The sequence below is a fragment of the Myotis myotis genome, unplaced genomic scaffold (assembly GCF_014108235.1).
Source record: "Myotis myotis isolate mMyoMyo1 unplaced genomic scaffold, mMyoMyo1.p scaffold_m19_p_22, whole genome shotgun sequence".
NCBI classification, from domain to species: domain Eukaryota; kingdom Metazoa; phylum Chordata; class Mammalia; order Chiroptera; family Vespertilionidae; genus Myotis; species Myotis myotis.
The window spans coordinates 709,626-730,062 of record NW_023416327.1 but is presented as its reverse complement, the minus strand read 5'-3'; the positions used below and the strand labels follow the sequence as shown (position 1 = coordinate 730,062).

General features: G+C 46.9%; 1 protein-coding gene across 4 annotated transcripts in view; it reads left to right on the top strand.

The window, feature by feature from the left end:
- ZFAND6 (zinc finger AN1-type containing 6) overlaps positions 1-20,437 on the top strand; it is a 51,132-nt gene that overhangs the window by 4,729 nt on the left and 25,966 nt on the right. Inside the window, exon 1 of one of the 4 annotated variants that reach the window (XM_036355422.1) lies at positions 3,884-3,969. The exons of 2 other annotated variants lie outside the window; for them this stretch is intronic. The gene's annotated coding sequence lies outside the window, so the exon portion shown is untranslated. Of the gene's footprint in view, positions 1-3,883; positions 3,970-19,320; positions 19,453-20,437 lie in introns of those variants that run through there. One more of the 4 variants, XM_036355421.1, reaches the window with a different exon arrangement.

Sequence of the window (20,437 nt, the reverse complement as noted above, 5' to 3'; positions counted from 1 at the left end):
ATGCTTTTGTCCGTTGCTATCCTGTGGTCGCAGCATTGTGATCCCTGTTCCTTTTTATTTATTTTTTATTTTTATACTAGAGGCCCGGTGCACGATTCGTGCACTGGTGGGGGCGTGGCCTGTAGGGATCAGCCTGCTGTGGGAGCACCACTCACCTCGGTCAGCTGCGTGGCTGTGGGCCTGCCCTCTGAGCGGCCGCTCCCGCTGTGGGAGCGCACTGACCACCAGGGGGCAGCTCCTGCCTTGGGCATCTGCCCCCTGGTGGCTAGTATGCATCATAGCGACTGGTCGACCGGTCGTTCTGGTTGTTCCACTCTTTGGTCACTGGGCTTTTATATATATAGATATTTTATTGATTTTTTTACAGAGAGGAAGGGAGAGGGATAGAGAGTTAGAAACATCGATGGGAGAGAAACATTGATCAGCTGCTTCCTGCACGCCCCCTACTGGGGATGTGCCTGCCACCTAGGTCCATGCCCTTGAGGGGAATTGAACCCGGGACCCTTCAGTCCACAGGCCGACGCGCTACCCACTGAACAACACCGGTTAGGGTTCCCTGTTCCTTTTTAATTCACATCTATTGTTCGCCCGCTGGACTTAAAGCGATTCACTGTCTCTGAGGAAGATGCGTCTTCTTTCAGCTGGTTTTTGCTTTCTTATCTATTAGTTTCCTCTGTGCTCGTATTCTGTCACCACCTCCCCTTCCTGCCACTCACTCTGCTTTCTCCCCTTCATGTCTTTGAAGATGCACATCGGGGACTGCGCGCCCAGGCACAGACCTCGCTTTCGTAGGCAGTGTGTGTTTGTCAAGGAGATATATTTATTTACTTATTATTATTTTAACAATACTTTTATTGATTTCAGAGAGGAAGGAAGAGGGAGAGAGAGAGAAACATCCATGATGAGAGAGAATCATGGATCGGCTGCCTCCTGCACGCCCCCCACTGGGGATCGGGCCCAAACCCAGGCATGTGCCCTGGAGGCGAACCAAACCCGGAACCCTTCAGTCCTCAGGCCGAGGCTCTACCCACTGAGCCACACCGGCCAGGGCCAGGGAAACATTTTTTAAAATTACTTGTTTTCTCCATTAGCTGGTGGTTTTCAGACTTTCTCCTGAGTGACCCCAGCCATGTTTTGCTCGTGTCAGAGGGGTCCTTTCAGCCATGTCACCCGCCCGTGGGGCCCAGGGATGACGCGAAGGACTCACTTCTGCTGTAGGAAGGCGAGTGTGAGCTGTTCTCATCCTGTGAGATTCTGAAGACGGCTCCAGCCTGCTCTCCGTACCAAAGGCTGTTCCTCGTGGACTAGATACCGAGCCTTGATAGGGACTTTCAATCAAAAGTGAGTCGAGAACAAGTCCGTCAGCTCGTTCTGTCCTGAGTTGTTTCCAGTTGATGTGAACCTCCCAGCAGCTCCCACAGGGAGACACAGTCCGTCCTTTGACTCGTTGATGTTGGGGAAGTGATATTGTCACCTTCAGTCGGGGCGTCCGAGACCTCGCAGACACCGTGTTCCTGTGAGGCAATTTTGTTGTTAAATAATCGCAGGCGTGCTATCACTGTCCTTCCTTTATTTCTGCTGTTTCCTTCTGCTGCGGATTTAGAAGGCGAACACAATACCTTTATTTTTAACCTGTGAGCTGCCTTAGGATGGTATTTATCACCTTGAACTTCTCTCAAGGAGATCCCGGAGAACTCTGAGCCGTCTGGAATAGCCACGTCCACGTCTCTCTGCTCGTCTGGCTATAGACTGAGAGTGACCTTGGCGTTACACTCGAGGCCCGGTGCACGAGATTCATGCACAGGTAGGGTCCCTGGCCCGGCCGGCAATCGGGGCGATCGGGCCTTCCCGTTGCCCACCGGGGCCTTCCTTCCCCACCTGCCGGCTGCCGGCTGGGGCCCCCTTCCCCGGCTGCTGGCCGGGCCTGCCTTCGTCCCATGCTGCCCTTTGGTGGTGAGCGCACGTCATAGCGAGGGATCAAACGCCTGGTGTCCCGGTCGAACTCCCGAGGGGACACTTTGCATATTAGCCTTCTATATATATCGATTGTGATGCATGCCTGTTGTATACAAATAGTCACCTTTGCAGTGAGATGCGGTGTCAGGGCAAAGGTTTCTTTGGTTCCCGTCACTGTCCACTGGTTTTATGCTTGGCAGATTTTAAGACTTAACCGTTTGCCATGTCTTTCTCTGTACCCCTGCGCAATCGCGCCGTCTGGAACCTGCTCTCCCCAGTCCCAGGCTGTCTCTCAGGTTGCGTATTGTGTCTGCTGTTGGCTCCTGGGCCCCTTCTGCTTCCTGTGTTCTCCAGCGAGGGTCCGTCCCCACCGGGGGGACAGCCTGGACTGGACTCCTGAGGTGCCCGGCATTCAGAGCCGCAGTCCTTGCAAAGGATCTTGGGAGGAGACCTCTGTGAATGGCCCTTTCAGTCTGTCCACTTCAGAGGCATAAAGGCGTTCGCAGCTGTTTGGGCCTCTGCAGGGTATTGCTCCGTGTTCGTGTCTCGTTGCAATTATGTGCATTTTCATTTTCTCACAAAGGCTTCTCTCTTTATTCAAAACAGGCCCCTAGGCTTTGTGCTCTAATACGTGAATTTTCTTGGAGGAAAAATGCTCGCAGGATTTTGAACTTTGAAAACTGTAAACTTATATTAAAAATTCTTTATATAAACTTAACGTATATTTGAAGAAGAGCCCTTCTAATTTGCTTTCATTTTGAATTTGTTTTTATAACTCGGTCAGATTTTTTGGTAGAGGCGAAAAATCAACTTTATTGAATGAGGTAAATGTCCAGTCAGATAATGATTCATGTTGGAGTCATATTTGATGGGCCAACCTGTTAAAACACAAGCAGTTCTAACGAAATAAACAGAGAGTAATAGGTAGCAAATTTAGTAACGCTTAACGTGATACGAGGCCTCTTTTTGTTTGTTTAAAAATCAGAGTCCGTATGCTCTCTTTAGAAACTACAGTAAAAATAACACTTACTATGATCTAGTAGTTGAAGGGGCGTCTACCCTTCAGCCGCGTCTTAGGGCGCCCTGCCGCCTTAAAGCACAAAACAGTATCCGCCCTTATTTTAAAAAACAGCGTAAACCAACATCACGGCCATCCTGGCTGCTCACCTGCCCGGGCCATGAGAGCGGTTGCCTTTTCCTGTTCTATTCGCCCGCGGGCTGTGCCTCAGTCTGAACCCCGGAAAACACGCACATCGTCACACCTGTACGTGTGCGGACAGGGAAGTGACATTTCTGCCCAACACGTTTCGGCTTTAAGCAGAAATACCCATTTTTGGTGTCGCTGCCGATTTCGCTGTCGTTACACCGAGGCCGTGAGTCTCAGGATGCGATCGGCGGCGTAGACGTCCCTGCGTTGGGCTCGGCATTTTAACCTGTGTGTTCACCTAAGTTCCAGTCGTCTCCCAGAGCCTTAGCGGAAACGCCGTTTTGTGCCTCTCTGCGCAGCGTGGCCGTGGATTTCTGTGGCCGCTCTAAAATGTAAACTATTCAGGCAAAATGTTAACTCCCTGAAAAGGGGTCTTCTCGGCTCTGAAAAATACCAAATGCTAAAAGCCTCGTGTTCTATGCAGCTGGTCGCCGAACTACAAACTCATGCTGCTTCTGTGAGGTTTTCACGGCTGTTAGTTCATTTGCTTTTACGCAGACAAAAGAGTCAGCAAATAGCAGAGGAGGGGGCAGCGGGAACATTCCGTTCTGTTCCTTTAAGAAACCAGCTTCGCCGGGGGTTTAGTGGGTGTAACCTACCCTGCTAGCCAGGAAAAGTTCTTTAGGATGATGGATAGCAGCCGTGTCCAATCACAGGCGCCGGTTTCGCGAGCGGGGCGGGGACTTGGCGTCTGGGCCACTGGAATGGGCGAGGGCGGGGCTTGGCGTGCAGGTTTGGTTGCCCCGGGCACAGCTTCAGTGAAGTTAATCTGAGGTGAAGCAAACAACATTGTGGAGGTTTTGTTGGTAGGATTTTTGTTCTCTTCTCCTGACCCTTCATCCTGCGCTCTGGTCGCTTCCGCTCTGTGTCCGCCCGGTTTGTCCTGGTCGCCGTTTCTGATGCCAACACCGTGAGGATTAGGCAGGGAGCAGAACAAAAGGGCTGTTTGGGCAGGAAAGCGGTGTTGAGAGATCAAACTCGACTTTCTTTTACCGTGATTTTCAGGTCCGAGTCTGAGTGTCATTTTTAAAAAAAAATGTCCGGGTCAGATCCTCTCCAGCAACCGCTCCACTCGGGCTGGCCTGCGGGGTCACCTGCCAGGCTCTGCAGCCGACAGCCGGGGGCGACCTGAGGTCCTTTTCCTGAAACTCGAGGTGGGAAGTGGCTGCGCGACATGGGAAGTGTGTGTGTAAAACGCTGAAATGCCCGTTAATTCCCCCCTGCGCACCCCTCCCTTTTAACTTCAGCTTATTCTAAATTTAGCAATATGTTCGCATTTTTAATATGCTTCTCCTTTTAGCTTTCCTTTAAGAATTCAGTGACTTATTGTATACGGACAAGGTGAAGCTGCTTTCTCCTTCAAACTTCATTTCCAAGGCGTGGGTGAGCGATGAACACGCTTTGTGACAGGACATGAGTTCCGTGTAGGCGACCAGAACTTTTTCCTAAAGGGTCTGTGAGTCTGTTGACGGTTCCCACCTAGGAAATGATTGTGTTACTGCAGTGCCAGAAGTTTCTTTAGATGCTGTTTCTTCACATGGTTGCTTTTTGATTTCGTAGAAATTAAGGTATAAAAGTTTGAGTCATCAACCCAAGCGCTGGCTGAGCATTTCAGCCAGTATAGTGCTTTATTTGCTAAACCGCTTCTGCAGATCACGCAGTGGTTTTAAATGAATGCTTTTCTACTCTATCGCTTAAGTAATGCAGCAGTAATAATAATAATAATAATTTTTAAAAAATTAAGAAAACTCACCCACACACCCACGAGATCTGTGTGTGGTGGTCTTACCTTTTTTATCTTCCCTTCTGTGTCCTACCATGTTCTTGTATTTCCCCCACAATTGTAAAGAAGTGCAGTGTTTTTTTACTGCACCGTATCATCTGATGTTCAACTTGCTTTAATTTCTGTTGCTGTATAATTTTTTTGTTAGTGGGACCTTCCTTTAGGCTCTTGCCTGTGTTATATTTAGATTGTTCCTGATGTTTCACCATTTAAAATGGCATTGCGTTGAACACACTTCCGTGTGGAAATTTAAAGAATATTTCCCTTTTCTGTAAATGGTTCGTTTGCTTTGGGAAAATCGCCCGGGGTGGGCTTACCTAGATCAGAGGATGCGAACACTTCGCTGCCACATCGCTTTTCTCAAAGGCTGTTCCAGCTTCTGTTGCCCCCGGCGGGCAGTGCTTCCAGCTCTTTAACGTGGCCCTGGAATGTTCTGGTAACGTGTGCCTCTCCCGCCCTCGGACTTGTTCATTCGTTTTGCCTAAAACAACAGCCTAGTTTAAATTCTCTTTTCCAGGATGTCGATGGATCTAAACCCATTTTCTGGACATTAAAATCACCTCAAGGTCATGGGGAAATTTTTTAAGTGAGCAATTATATCTTTGGATATTTTACTCGTTACATCTATTGCTTTCCATCCATGAAGGGCTTAATACAGCGGTTCTCAACCTTCCTAACGCCACGACCCTTTAATACAGTTCCTCATGTTGTGGTGACCCCCAATCTCATTGTTACAAATTGAACATAATTGAAGCATAGTGATTCATCACAGAAACAGTATGTAATTATAGATGTGTTTCCCGATGGTCTTAGGCGACCCCTGTGAAAGGGTCGTTCGACCCCCAAAGGGCTCGCGACCCACAGGTTGAGAACCGCTGGCTTAATATTTCACACGGGCACTGTGGTTCAGGCCTGCTTTCCTGGTTCGCGCACGCCAGAAGAAATACCTTCTGGAATAACACATCTCAGGAGCAGGGTGGGAGGGGGGCTGGGACAGCGCCAGCTGACGTCCCTCTGTCTGTCCCTGAGCAGCCATGGGCACCTTTGTCACTGTTGGCGCGTTTCTGAGTTTGTAAAATGCCTCGTAGATGCAGAACGTGTCTCTGCAGATGCAGGGTGGAAAGGGGTGTGTCAGCACCTTCCTAGGATTTCACAGGCTGTCAGTTAAAGGGGAGAGGGCTGCAGCCCGAGGTGGTCCCCGCAGGCCGTCTGTCCGTCTGTCTGTCTTTAAGAGCCTGCTTTGCTGGCAGCAGCTGCTGATCACGTGGCCTCTGGCCAGAGTCTGTGAACTGGAATAGCGGCACCCGCTCACGTTATGAAACTTGTTAACTGTTGTTCAGAATAAACTTGCGAAGTTGTTCTAAAGCAAAAACCAGGACAATTCAGTCCGAATGCCACTTTCAAATGGGAGGCGGTGGGAGGCCCTGGCCAAGCTCCGACTCATGGATGCAGCCACGTTGAGCCGGTGTGCCCTGGATTTGTCTCGCTCATTTTGAAACTTAAATAACTTATCTGTGAATGTTTACTTCAGTTTACTGATAAATTAGTGTGTCCAACTTTCCGAGCCAGTGTTGGTTATGGTGTTTGTTTCAGGGGAAGGATTTTTTGCATTTTTTTGTTTGTTTGTTTGTTTTAGTGTCTATTTTCTTAGACCTGAAAAGTTCAAATTTCCAGACACTGGTTTTCTTATTTGGAAAAGAAAAGAAAAACTTAAAACTAACCACTTTTAATTAGTGACAGAATTCTTCTGAAATAACATCTTCTAGGCATTTGAATTTCCTAGATAAGCCAGAATTTAGACAGATACATACTTGATTTGTGAATAGAATGATTGAGTTTCACTTGCATGTTAAAAAAATTGTGTTGGTGCTTAAATATTTATGTCATGAATATTAACTTTGTCCTGAATTTGAGGAAATGTACTTAATTTTCTTCTTAACCGATTAATTTTATTGCTGCCGGGTAGAGATGAAGATACGTAACAAAATATAACACTTTAGGGAAAGTCATTTCAGGTTTGGCTGGAGGTTCCGTGTTAATGGGCCCCAGGCAAAGGCACCCTCCTCTCCTGGTCCCCCGGGGGCACGGGAACCTGGAGGAAGGCGTGTCTTTCATCCTTTCCCGTAGTTCTCTCCGGTCCTGTCTCTGGTTGGCTGCACCGGGGTATCTCGTCCTGCCTTGTAGTAAGAAGTTTGCTTCAGAGGCAGAAACCCGTTTCCTAGCGGGAGAAGTGAATCCTGAAATGACGTGACGTTGAGGCAAGACGAGACGGGTGGCGGCTCTGTCTCATTCTTTTAGAGTCGAGAGGGCCTGAGCTTTGTTTTTTCTGACAACAGGAGGGGTGGCTTTCATGGGCAGTAAGTCGCACAACTTACCCTGGAAGCAGGGACAGTCCCTGTTCTCCATCCCGGGGACCGGACCGTCGGCCCTGTGCGTCCTGAATGGCTTCTCTGTAAAAGCCGGCGAATGGGAGGAGGTAACGGTTGCGGATAACTTTTTCCCACGCGTGTAATAGCTCCGTCCTTGCAAGTTCCCTCTTCACAGCCACTAAGTCCGGGAATGGCACAGGGTCTGACCTGCCCCGTTCTCAGGGGCTCCAGTCCCTTCTCGGGTAACCTCCAGTCCCCTTGTGCAGTGACACACGTGCGCCTGCGTGGTTCCGAGATCTGCGTCTTAAATCCAGGACTTTTATTTGCGCTTGAGTCCCACAGCCATCCCGTCCTCCATGCCTGGACCTCAACAGGCTAAACCCACCTGCTCCTTTTGTCCTCCCAGCAGCTCCCTGGGACCCTTTCCCTCCCTCCTCCTGCACCAGGTAGCCACAGCTTCCTGTCAAGTTCACGGCCACAGCATCGCTGGACTCCACGCGCCGTCTCCTCCATCTCGGCACAGGCCACGCGGGCTCCTCACTCGGTGACTTGCCTGCCTGTGGCTGATGGTTGCCTCCAGCTCTGGCTCTGGCCCCCACTCTGCTCCGTGCGGCTCGTCGGCCTGATTCCTTGTTGCCCTTTGAGCTTTCTTGCCCACCTGGGGTGCGTGGCCACACCAGCCAGTTCTGCGCGGAACATTCCCGCCTGCAGCCCCCAAACACTTTGAAAAAGTCCCGGGTGTTCCGTTCATGTAACCAGTGAGGCCTTTCAGAAAGGCTGCCTGGGCCCCCGGCCGCCTTCGCTGACGGTGGCTCCACACGTGGAACTGAACTTGGCCGAAGCCCTTCCGTGCCTCCTGGGCCGGCCCTCTGTGTCGCCAGCCTTCCCCCAGCTCCTCTTCACTAGGCCTCCCTCCTAGGGGGACTCGAACGTTTGGCCTTCGTCTAAAAGTGCTTGAAGGAAAACATTTTTTTCAAAGCAGTTCTGACAAATTTTTGGAACATCCCAAACAAGATAGACACTTCAGAATGTGCAGAATAGCTCTCTACAAAAGCCCAGCGACTGGAACAGTGAAATGACCAGAACGACCAGTGGCTATGACGTGCGCTGTGGCAGCCAACCAGCCTGATCCGGGCCCAGTCGCCCCAATTGGCCCCCAACACCCCAGTGGGGGTGGGGCCGGCCCGCAAACTGCCCACAGCTCCTCCCCCCCCCCCCCATCCTGGCCCAATGGGCCCCCATTAGGACAGGCTGGCTGGACCCCACCTGTGCACGAATTCATGCACCGGGCCTCTAGTGAAAAGATAAAAGAATGAGACACAGGGAACATAAAGGTAGTGACCATGTGTGGTAAGTTTTGAGTTTCAGAGCTGTTGAATCCCTCACATTTAATAAAAGCTGGAGGCCAGGCTGTAAGAGGAGGGCGAGGTCAGGTGTGACAGGCTTTGTCTGAGCGTGAGACGCTGCTGACCTCCTCAGGCTGCAGTGAGCCCGACCTGGGGCCACTTTTGCCTCCAGGTGTGTGAAGCGTCCGCCTGTGAGCACAGTCAGGCTGCTGGTCACCTACAGGTAGGAAAACCGGCCACACATTTTTTCACATCAAATACCACGTCATCAAAACCGCGACACGCTGCAGCTAATCTCACCTAGAAAACAGGTGAGGCAAACTGGGAAATAGCTGATGTGGAATCACTTTTTATTTCTAATACTCTCTTTCTTTCCTCTTTATTTCTCTTCATTATCCCCCACTAGCATATTTTATGGCAAAAGCACCTCCAGTGGGCTTAAAAAACCATCCTTTTTCATCTGTAGTTTTGAAAGCGTCTTGGTAGTAAGAGAAAAAGATCAAGTGGATAGAACTTTTGAAAATATAGATGAATGTTGTTTTCTTTGAAAGGGTTGAATTCTGTAGTCCAGAGTTGATGCAGTTATTAACTTTTAATAAAAATGCATGATTGCTCATTATAAAAGCGGAAGGTTTGGGGTTTGTTTCTTTTTGTTTTTTTTAACCATTATGGTATTGTTATGGTATTGGGGGCGGGGGGGGCGGCCTAGAGGTGGTCAGTGCACCTCATAGCGACTGGTCGAGCGGTCGTTCTGGTCATTTCGCTGTCATGGCCGCTGGGCTTTTATTACATAGGTTTGTGTTCTGTATTAAATTTTTTTTAAATATATTTTTATTGATTTTAGAGAGGAAGGGAGAAGGAAAAAGAGATAGAAACATCAATGATGAGAGAGAATCATTGATCGGCTGCCTCCTGCATGGTCAGGGATCGAGCCCGGGAATCAAACCATGACATTCTGGTTCATAGTTCGACACTCAGCTGAGCCACCATGGCTGGGCTCAGATTTTTAATTTGGTATATATCACTACCCAGAATAATTGCTGCTTTTTAGAATAATAAAAATGCAAAGTGACAGTTCATTTAATTGGTTTTAAACGTTATAATATTTAATAATAAAATAATATATCCTTTGAAAAGACTATTAATTAGCTTTCATAAACAGAATACAAAATAATTTCTCTTAAAGTTTTAGGCAGTTGCATAAAACATATCATGTATCTTTTCTCAATGGATTTCAAATCTTGGTAGCTACTCCCTTTTTGTCCCCAAATATGAGTAGCAACTCTGTATATTAATACCTCCCTTATTTTAGTTGTCATCTCTAAATGCTGGAAAGGTAAAAATCACTTGTTCCCTACCACCTGCTGTAGTTAGAACTGACCATGTTTTCTTACCTCACACCAACAAAAAGCACTTGCAAAAACTTTAAATAGTGGTTCTCCAGAGTTTATTATAAGAAACCATTGGTTTTTTGAGAGGTATTTTTTGAATTGCAGCTTTTGACCTAATTTTAATTGACCTCAGTTATTCTAAAGTTACCAACTTTGCAGTAATTTGAAACCATTTTTCTTTCAACTGTAAATATGTACTTGCTAGAGGCCCAGCACACGAAATCGTGCGTGGGTAGGTTCCTAGGCCCAGCCTGTGGTCAGGGCCATCTTCCGCCCGCTCGCCAGTCCCCAGTCCCGCCGCCGCCATCCACCCCGGTTTCCCATTCGCCATCCTGCCATCGGAGCCTGCGGGGGGCCAGGGGGGGCCTAGAGGTGGTCAGTGCACCTCATAGCGACTGGTCGAGCTGTCGTTCTGGTCATTTCGCTGTCATGGCCGCTGGGCTTTTATTACATAGGATTGTGTTCTGTACTAAAGTACTATTTTCCAGTAGGTGACTAAGGTAGTGGTTCTCGAACGTGAACCTGAAACTCCCTCAGGAGCTGGGTGGAGCGTGCTAATCCTTGGGCTCGGGCTCCAGAAATGGAGTCAGTCGGTGTGGAGTGGGACACAGAGGTGTGCGTATTTCTGATGCTGTTAATCCCTGTATTTGAGGAACACCGGTGTAAAGGTTATAGAGGGAAATCCATGTTCAGTGATCATTTCAGGAAAACTTGGCTTTTTCAACTTGCTTAGCTCCTGAAATTGTGACTCAGAGTCCCTTGGGTCTTTGGTTCTGGCTGACACGAAGCCAGCTCGGTGGGACTTCAGCCTCCGAGCCGTAAATATACTGAGGCCAGCGTTGGGGCCAGTTGGCCCTCACCCAGCGGATTTAGGGCCAATCAGTAAGGAGAACAATAAATAAATAGAGCACATTGTCGATGAAGTGGAAACAATTTCCCCCCGAATGCTAAGTGGCTTCAGAGAGTATGGTGCTTAGTAATTTATTCTGTGTTTTATAACGACACATAGAGATAGACGAGAAGGGCCTTTGGGGAATGGCTGATGTCGGCCTGCCAGACAGTCCGTCAGGTACCACTGGCACAGGAGCCGGCAATTACCAAGGTGGTCGGTCTCTATATAACGCTGGCACCCGATCAGTGCAGGTTCCGGTGTGGACTCCTGAGTACTTTCAGAGCTGATGCGCTTCTTCTTTTCCCAATTAAGGGAGACTTGAAATTTGAAAATTTGTCAAATTACTAGTTTTTTTCAGTATTAGAAGCAATAAAAATATGCATGTAGGGTATTTTAATGGTGTGAAAAAGAGACTCCTTCCATTGTGCTTTATATATATACTAGAGGCCTGGTGCACGAAATTTGTGCATGGGTGGGGGGGCTGGGGGGAGTCCCTCAGCCCTGCCTGCACCCTCTCCAATCCGGGACATCCCTCTCGCAATCCGGGACCGCTGGCTCCTAACCACTTGCCTGCTGGCCTGATCGCCCCTAACCCCTCTGCCTGCTGGCCTGATCACCCCTAAGCGCCTCTGCCTCGGCCCCTGCCACCGTGGCTTTGTCTGGGAGGAGAACCGGAAGATGTCCGGTCCATCCGGTCTAATTAGCATATTACCCTTTTATTAGTATAGATGTAGATATAGATATAGATATGCTTTTAAAAATGACCTTTCGGTGCCATTCAATTCTCAAAGAGAGTATAGTACAAATTAGAAAGTCTTAAAAGCGGACTTGTCATTGGGCATGTCATGTTTAGATTGTCATAGATTAAATGGCCGGAGGGAGGAAAGGAGTTCGTGACACTGGACTCGTACGCTCTACACTGTTGAAGCCTCCTGATTGGCCCCACAGATTAAAGGGGGACACGTTTGTGCGTTAGATTTTTACTTGGGTGATTGGACTTCCTGTAGGTGACATATTAGGGGTTCAGAGTTTCCTTTTGTTTTTAATGTTTTTATTGATTTTTAGAGAGAGAGGAAGGGACAAGGAGAGAGAGAGAGAGAGAGAGAGAGAGAGAGAGAGAGAGAGAGAGAGGACCATCACCTGTCGCCCCTGCTGGGGATGGAACCCGCAGCCCAGGCATGTTCACTGGTGGGCAGACAGGTGACCTCTTGGGCTCTGGGTCAATGCCCAACCCCCGAGCCACACGTGAGCCTCACCAGCGGGACCAGCCTTTGTTTCTGTGATGTGGATAAATGCAGGTCTAATGTGAATTCGTTATGTAAACGTTTGAGTGCCTAGAACTCTGTCAACATAGAGGACCTGCTCCATGCAGGGTTGTGCCAGGTACTGACTGGAAATGCAGTCTGAGCAAGACCGATGACTCCTGACATCCAGTGCTATCAAACTGCACGCCTAGCCTGGCCGGTGTGGCTCAGTGGATAGAACATCGGCCTGCAGACTGAAGGGTCCCAGGTTCAATTCCGGCCAAGGGCACAGGCCCGGGTTGCGGGCTAGATCCTCAGTGGGGGGCGTGCAGGAGGCAGCCGATCCATGATTCTCTCTCATCATTGATGTTTCTGTCTCTCCCTCTCCCTTCCTCTCTGAAATCAATAAAAGAAATATATATTTTTTAAAAAGAAAGCTATGCCAGAGTGTGTCTTACCATCTAATACCCAAAATGGCTTTCTTATAACAAAATAAAAGCAAACAAAAAAACTGCACGCCTAACCTTGGCCAGGAAAGTGACATGCGTATCGATGTGTGCTTCCTTTCTAAGAAGTGATGTTTTTGTCCGTGGTTTTTTTTTTTTTTTTTAATATATTTTATTGATTTTCTACAGAGAGGAAGGGAGAGGGATAGAGAGTCAGAAACATCGATGAGAGAGAAACATCGATCAGCTGCCTCCTGCACATCCCCCACTGGGGATGTGCCCGCAACCCAGGTACATGCCCTTGACCGGAATCGAACCCGGGACCCTTCAGTCCGCAGGCCGACGCTCTATCCACTGAGCCACACCGGTTTTGGCCGTGGTTTTTTCTTTATATATTTATCCCACTTGTAACCGATAGTATTTCTCTGCAAGATAACTGTTAACCAAGATGGATGCAAGAGTATTTTATAGGGGAAAAATGACTTAATGGTTGTTGGATACTTAAAAAAAATCAACTGTGTATCCTTACTGAACATATTTATAATAAACCGAAATGGTATTAAAAACATACCAGTTGTTAAGAATTAAAAGTGTTACTAGATGGGTAGTAGCTTTTGTGTTAACTTTGTGGTAAACAAGTAAACGCTTTTAATTATATATTTTTTTTAAATTCGTTTTTATTGATTTCAGAGAGGAAGGAAGAGGGAGAGAGATAGAAACATCCATGATGAGAGAGAATCATGGATCGGCTGCCTCCTGCACGCCCCCTACTGGGGATCAAGCCCACAACCCAGGCGTGTGCCCTGACTGGGAATCGAACCCTGACCTCCTGGCTCATAGGTCGATGCTAACCACTGAGCAACACAAGCTGGGCTTAATTATATTTTTTGTAAAAATACTTTTAAGATCCAAAAGTTCTATGAAGAAGTCTCTTGGCCTCAAATTACCCAGTTTACTGTAAGTTAATCTTTAATTTTATACTTGAATACTGGTGACTAATCTTTTCAAGAGAAGCACCTTTTTAAAAAAATTAAGTTCTGTGAAAAATTGAGAACTCCTTAGGAATATGAATTATTTTGTAATGTAACTTTAATGATTGAGCTGCTGCCTTTATTTGGGAGGTATTTTTTGCAGAAATGCAATACATTACTTCATGTCAATTATACTTTAAAATCTAAAACTAGCAAATAACGTTTAGTAGAATTTGTCAGAATTATACACTCCTACACACACAACTTTAAAAATTGGCGATGAACACGTTCAAGCTCCAATTCATGCTTCATGTTTATTGTAAAATAATGATGTGTTCTTTAAAAAGCAGTCCAAGTTGACCTTGTTCAAGGTACCACATAGTTTTTTTATTTTAAATATGTATATATATATACACACACATACATATATATTATAAATTTCAGAGAGGAGAGGAGAGGAGAGAGAGAGATAAACATCAGTGATGAGAGAGAATCGTTGATCGGCTGCCTCCTGCACGCCCCCTATTAGGGATCGATCCTGCAACTGAGGTACGTTCCCTTGACCGGAATCAAACCCGGGACCCTTCAGTCCACAGGCCGACGCTCTATCCACTGAGCCAGACCAGCTAGGGCCGTGGTTGGCAGACTGCGGCTCGTGAGCCACATGCGGCTCTTTGGCCCCTTGAGTGTGGCTCTTCCTAAGCCTTAGGAGTACCCTAAGTAAGATAATAACAGTGTACCTACCTATATAGTTTAAGTTTAAAAAATTTGGCTCTCAAAAGAAATTTCCATTGTTGTACTGTTGACATTTGGCTTTGTGGACTAATGAGCTTGCCGACCACTGAGCTAGGGTGAAGGCACCTCATCATTGTCAAGGTGTTGACATGATCTAAGAAGTGAATGTAGAGGGAAGGTAAGAAAGGAAAAAGGTTTGTTTCTCTGCTTAGAAATAATGAGAATAATTAGTTAGAAAATTATTGTAAGATATAAAATATTTACTTAGTGGAAAACTGATACCAGTTGAAACCTGAACTCGTTGGCCATATGGATCCTCTTGGCATAACTCAGGCTTGTGATACTTATCCTCCACCCAGCACAGGATTACTCAAGTCATATTTTGAATCAGAATGGCCGTTTCCACTCCTTTGTCCTATTTTATTGTTTAAATCAGCTTTATCGAGGTAAATTTGTATATAATAAAATTTACTTTTTTTATTTTTTAAGAAAATGGTTGTTATTGCTTTTTAGAGACAGAGGAAGCAAGAGGGATGGAGAGAGAGAAACATCAATTAGGGAGAAACATCATGGATCAGCTGCCTCTTGTGTGCCCCCTACTGGGCATGTGCCCTTGACTGGGAATCGAACCAGGGACCTCTTGGTTCCTGGGTCAGTGCTTACCACGGAGCCACGCCAGCCGGGCAGAACTGACCACTTTTCAATGTGCTGTCTTGGTTGTGACAAGCCCAGCCCCGTGACCACCAGGGAACATGGCCCTCACCCCAGAGTGTCCTTGTGTCCCTTGGGCGGACCCTGCACTCGCCCCGTCTGCTCTCTGTCGTGGCTGCCTGTGGCATTTCCTGTCAGTGGATCCCGCAGTGTGGCCTCTGTCTGTCTTCACTCCCTTCGCGTAACGAGCTGGAGACACCCAGGCCCTCAGCCCCAGCAGCCGCTCCTGTCGCTGTGGCCGAAGGAGAGCTCGGTGGGTGGACCGTTCACAGGTGGTGGATGCACCCCCGTTCGGTGGGTATCGGGGATGTTCCTGGTTCTGGGCCCTTCAGGCCAGGCCCCTGTGAACAGTCGAGGACACGTCGTTGTGTGGATGTGTGTGCAGTACCTAGGGGCGGGGCCTTCGCTCTAATGTACATGGAAGGCTTTTCTTAAAGTTCAATCTTTTTAAAAAATATTTTTATTCATTTCAAAGACAAGAGAGAGAGAGAAAGAGAGAAACATCAGTGAGGAGAGAGAATCATGGATCGGCTGCCTCCTGCACACCCCCTAACTTCTGCTGTGTCCCCATGGAAGGCCGGCGTGTCCGGTTAGAGAAGTTGGTCTCTCCAGCGGCAGTGCGGTTTGCGGAAGCTGCAGACGTAACAAGGTTGGGAGGAGGTGGACGTGGACGTGACTCAGGTCCACAGAGTCCCACCCGGCACTGACCCCTCACGGGATGTTTGGAACCAGAGCACCGCTTCTTATACTTCATTGCTGTTGGGTGTGTGGAGATTATAGGAATTCTGGCTCCCTTATTAGGTATGCAGAATCCTTAGAATGTCAGGTTCAGCCCTAGCCGGTGTGGCTCAGTGGATAGAGCGTCGGCCTGCGGACTGAAGGGTCCCGGGTTCGATTCCGGTCAAGGGCATGTACCTTGGTTGTGGGCACATCCCCAGTAGGGGGTGTGCAGGAGGCAGCTGATCGATGTTTCTAACTCTCTATCCCTCTTCCTTTCTTGCTGTAAAAAATCAACAAAATATATTTAAAAAAAAAGAATGTCAGGTTCAAATGTTAATTTTTTTTCAGGTCTTATTTGGAAATAATTTCAGATTTATTTATATGCAGTAATGATACAGATAATTCCCATATACCCGTTGGCAAGATACACCACTTATTAACTTTCTGCTCGGTTATCCTGTGTGATTATGTTACTCTTTTCTGAACTGTTCGAGAATAAGTTGTATGTGTCACGCCCTTTACCACGTAATACTTAGATGTGTGTTTTCCAAGACTGTGGGCATTCCCATAGTTCCGGTGAAATTTCAGTTACTGAATTAAGGACATTTAACACTGACATAATACAGTTCTCTAACACAATTCTCAGTCCACGTTCAGATTTCTCTAGTTTTCCCAGCGATGTGCTTTATCGTTTTTCTTCTGGTCCAGGAGCCAACCCAGAACCATTCATTGCACTTGGTGGTGAGGTCTCTGTTCTCATTGAACCGGAGCATTTCCTTAGCTTTCCGTTGTCTCTCATGACATGGGCATGTTGGAGAACGGCAAACCGTTCATTTCTAGAATCGCCGCAGTGTGGGTTTGTTGGGCGTGTCCTGGTGATCGTGTTTAGGAAACGCAGTTGGGGCAGAACTGCGGTGCTGGTGTGTGCTGCTCCGGGCACCACGTCAGGGGCACATGGCCGCCTGCCCCGTTTCCCGTGGCACTAATTCCGATCTTGCGGTTAATGTGGTGTCTGCAGATTCGTCCACTTAAAGTTACTGTTTTTCCTTTGGTGGTTTGCGGGGGATACTTTGAGACTCGGTCTGTACTAGTCCTCATGAAACTGTGGTCCACAAAGAACCGTAACATTCTTGCCCTGACGGATGTGGCTCAGTGGATAGAGCATCGTCCTGAGGACTGAAGGGTCCCGGGTTCGATTCTGGTCAAGAGCATGCACCTTGGTTGCAGGCACATCCCCAGTGGGGGGTGTGCAGGAGGCAGCTGATCGATGTTTCTCCCTCATTGACGTTTCTAACCCTCTATCCCTCTCCCTTCCTCTCTGTAAAAAATCAATAAAATATATTTAAAAAAAGAAAAAAAGAATGGTAACATTCTTTGGTAATTTTGCCTGAATCGCTCCTTAAATGTTGTACGAAGAGCTTGCTTCTGTTTTTCAGCCCGAGATTGGCACAGTTATTTTCCAGTCATTGTGGGTACCACAGCAGGCTCACTTAAACTTGCATTGAAAATCAGGTTTCATCAGTTCGCAGAGGCACAGATCCTGGGACAGTTACTTTGACTTGTGTGAAAATTATTCCATAAAATTACAACTTTTATAAGGTCTTGTATTATGTGTTTACATTTTATTTATTGATTTGAGAGAGACAGAGAGAGAGAAACCTTGATTTGTTGTTCCACTTATGTATGCATTCATTGTTTGATTCCTGTATGTGCCCTGGGTGGGATTGAACCTGCAAACTTAGTGTATCCAGGGGTCCTCAAACTACGGCCCGTGGGCCACATGCAAATACAAATATTGTATTTGTTCCCGTTTTGTTTTTTTACTTCAAAATAAGATATGTGCAGTGTGCATAGGAATTTGTTCATAGTTTTTTTTTAAACTATAGTCCGGCCCTCCCACGGTCTGAGGGACAGTGAACTGGCCCCCTGTTTAAAAAGTTTGAGGACCCCTGGTGTATACGGACAATGCTCTAACTAACTGAGGTGGCGGCGAGGGCCTGGAATTATAGGTGTAGTATAAGTAGATTATAAAGAAGCATTTGATTGTTTCAAATGAGCCCTGAAACCTTCAGCCATCTTATAGGGCATAGCAAAGGTGAACTAAATATTTCAGCATTAATGTCCTAACCGGTTTGGCTCAGTGGATAGAGCGTCGGCCTATAGACTGAAGGGTCCCAGGTTCGATTCCGGGCAAGGGCATGTACCTTGGTTTCTGGCACATCCCCAGTAGGGAGTGTGCAGGAAGCAGCTGACTTGATGTTTCTAACTTTCTATCTCTCCCTTCCTCTCTGTAAAAAAATCAATAAAAATGTATATTAAAAAAAATTTCAGCATTAAATAATACTTAAAAAGTTATGAAATTCTAGTGTTTGATTGCTATTTCTCATGGCATTTTTATTTTTTTATCCTCACTGGAGGATATTTTTCCATTGATTTTAGAGAGAGAGGAAGGGAGAGGGAAAGATAGAAACATCAATTGGTTGCCTCCTGCATGGGTCCTGACCAAGACTAGGGCCGGGGAGGAGCCTGCAACCGAGGTACGTGCCCTTGACCGGAATGAGCCCAGGACCCTTTGATCTGCAGGCCGACGCTCTATCCACTGTGCCAAACCGGCGAGGGCTGTCATGGCATTTTTAAACCATGTTGCTAATATAAATAGTAAGTTTACTATGTTTGTGAAATCCTAAAGTTTTCCCTAAAATTTACTGTAGAAATTGAGGCCAATCTATATCTATAAAAGCCTAAGGGACCAACCGACCGGTCGCTATGACGCGCACTGACCACCAAGGGGCAGACGTTCAACGCAGGAGTTGCCCCCTGGTGGTCAGTGCGCTCCCACAGCCAATATCCTGTGGCCCCAATCACCGGCCAGGCCGAGGGACCCCACCCGTGCACTGGGCCTCCAGTATTGTATATGTAGGGGAAAGGTCGTTACCTGGGTGTTCTGGGATATTTTGAGGGAATGCGGTTTTATTTTTCAGACAAGCCTTGTAACATTGATCAGCCTGTAGCAATAATGGTGCCATAGACACTTGGATCTGGGTGATGTGCTCTAACCTTCTGAGCAAATGTCAGAAATGTGGCCGCTGCCCCTGTCACAGCAGGACCCAGAATCTCGTCCTCCCCAAGCGGGAGGGTTCCAGGGGTAGTGTGGGGACCCTGAGGTCCAGCCATCGCTGTAAAAGTTATTCTTTCCTTGTTTATGCTGAATAAATTAGCCAAGCCTTAGGGGACAAAAGCAACAACCTTGTTGGCTTGCTTTGCTTACAAATGATTGAAAAAGGTAACCCTTGCTCCCCTGGCTTATGGCCAGGCAAAAAAAAATATGGTAAAGTTACTTGTTGCAAGATTACACATTGGTGTGAAATACCAAATGAAATTATTTTTTTTCTGAATTGTGCCTCACCCACCCTTTCTTATCTAACTGTGATAGTGAAAGCGCCCCTTAAACTTTTAGGCAATGACAATGTGCATGGTCGATTTTAACTGTCTCAACTCTGTTTCCTGTTGACTGTGTTACAGGAATGAATCTGAAGTCTGCTGCAGGAAAGCACTGAAGCTTTAACATGTTTTCTTGCATAAACTCAAACTTTAAGTAGCTGCTTATGAGCTTAGGGAAGGCAGGACGCTAATGTCTGTCTCAAGACACAGGACAGCTGTTTGCTCATCATCCTCAACTGTGTGAGTAGCCTTCAGCCCGGAACCCTCTGTAATTGGGCGTAGCAACGACCACTTTTTAATCTAACTGCTCCAAGGTGCCTCACGTCAGCATGATGAGAGATTTTCTTAGGATCTTTTTTTTTTCTTTTTTCTTTTTGGTGGGTAGGATCCTGAGGGTGGAATGGGGTGGCAGATTTTTATTTATGAAGTATTTTTGAGAATAACACTTAATAACTAAGTATCATTAGTTTTTGTGTCTTTTTTTCAGAATTATGTTAAGTGGTGGAACCCACATTACGAATCTCACTGTGAAGCAAAAGATGATCATTCTTTAGATTGCTGTTTATTTCTCCGTTGATTTCAGCCTTTTAAAATTCATATTTGGGCCAAACAACCACAAAAATAATTTTGGGAATATGATGTTAGGTATTAATGTAGGAAATTGCTCTTGGGAGTAAATTAAGTTATAATTAACTAGAAGCCCTGTGCCCGAAATTCGTGCATGGGGAGGGGGGTTCCCTCAGCCCGGCCTGCACCCTCTCCAATCCAGGACCCCTCGGGGCTGTCTGACATCCCTCTTGCAATCCGGGAGCGCTGGCTCCTAACTGCTTGCCTGCCTGCCTGATTGCCCCTAACCACCTCTGCCTGTCAGCCTGATGCCCCTAACTGCTCCCTCCTGCCTGCCTGGTCACCTCTAATGGCCTCTGCCTCGGCCCCTGCCACCATGGCTTTGTCCGGAAGGACGTCCCGAAGATGTCTGGTCTAATTAGCATATTACCCTTTTATTAGTATAGATAATTTTTTAAAAAATAGCTCTATTTGATCAGAGAGCATATACTTCAAAGTAAAGGAACTCTTGTTCCCTAAATGCAAATGGAAATCTTGTAAACTTGCCAACTTTGGTTTTTAAAAGTGCGTTGATAATAGAAATGCCCATTGAAGAAGAAAAATCCTTTCTTTTTTTCATACTAAAAGTTAACATCTTAAGACTCAGTTGGGGGGGGGG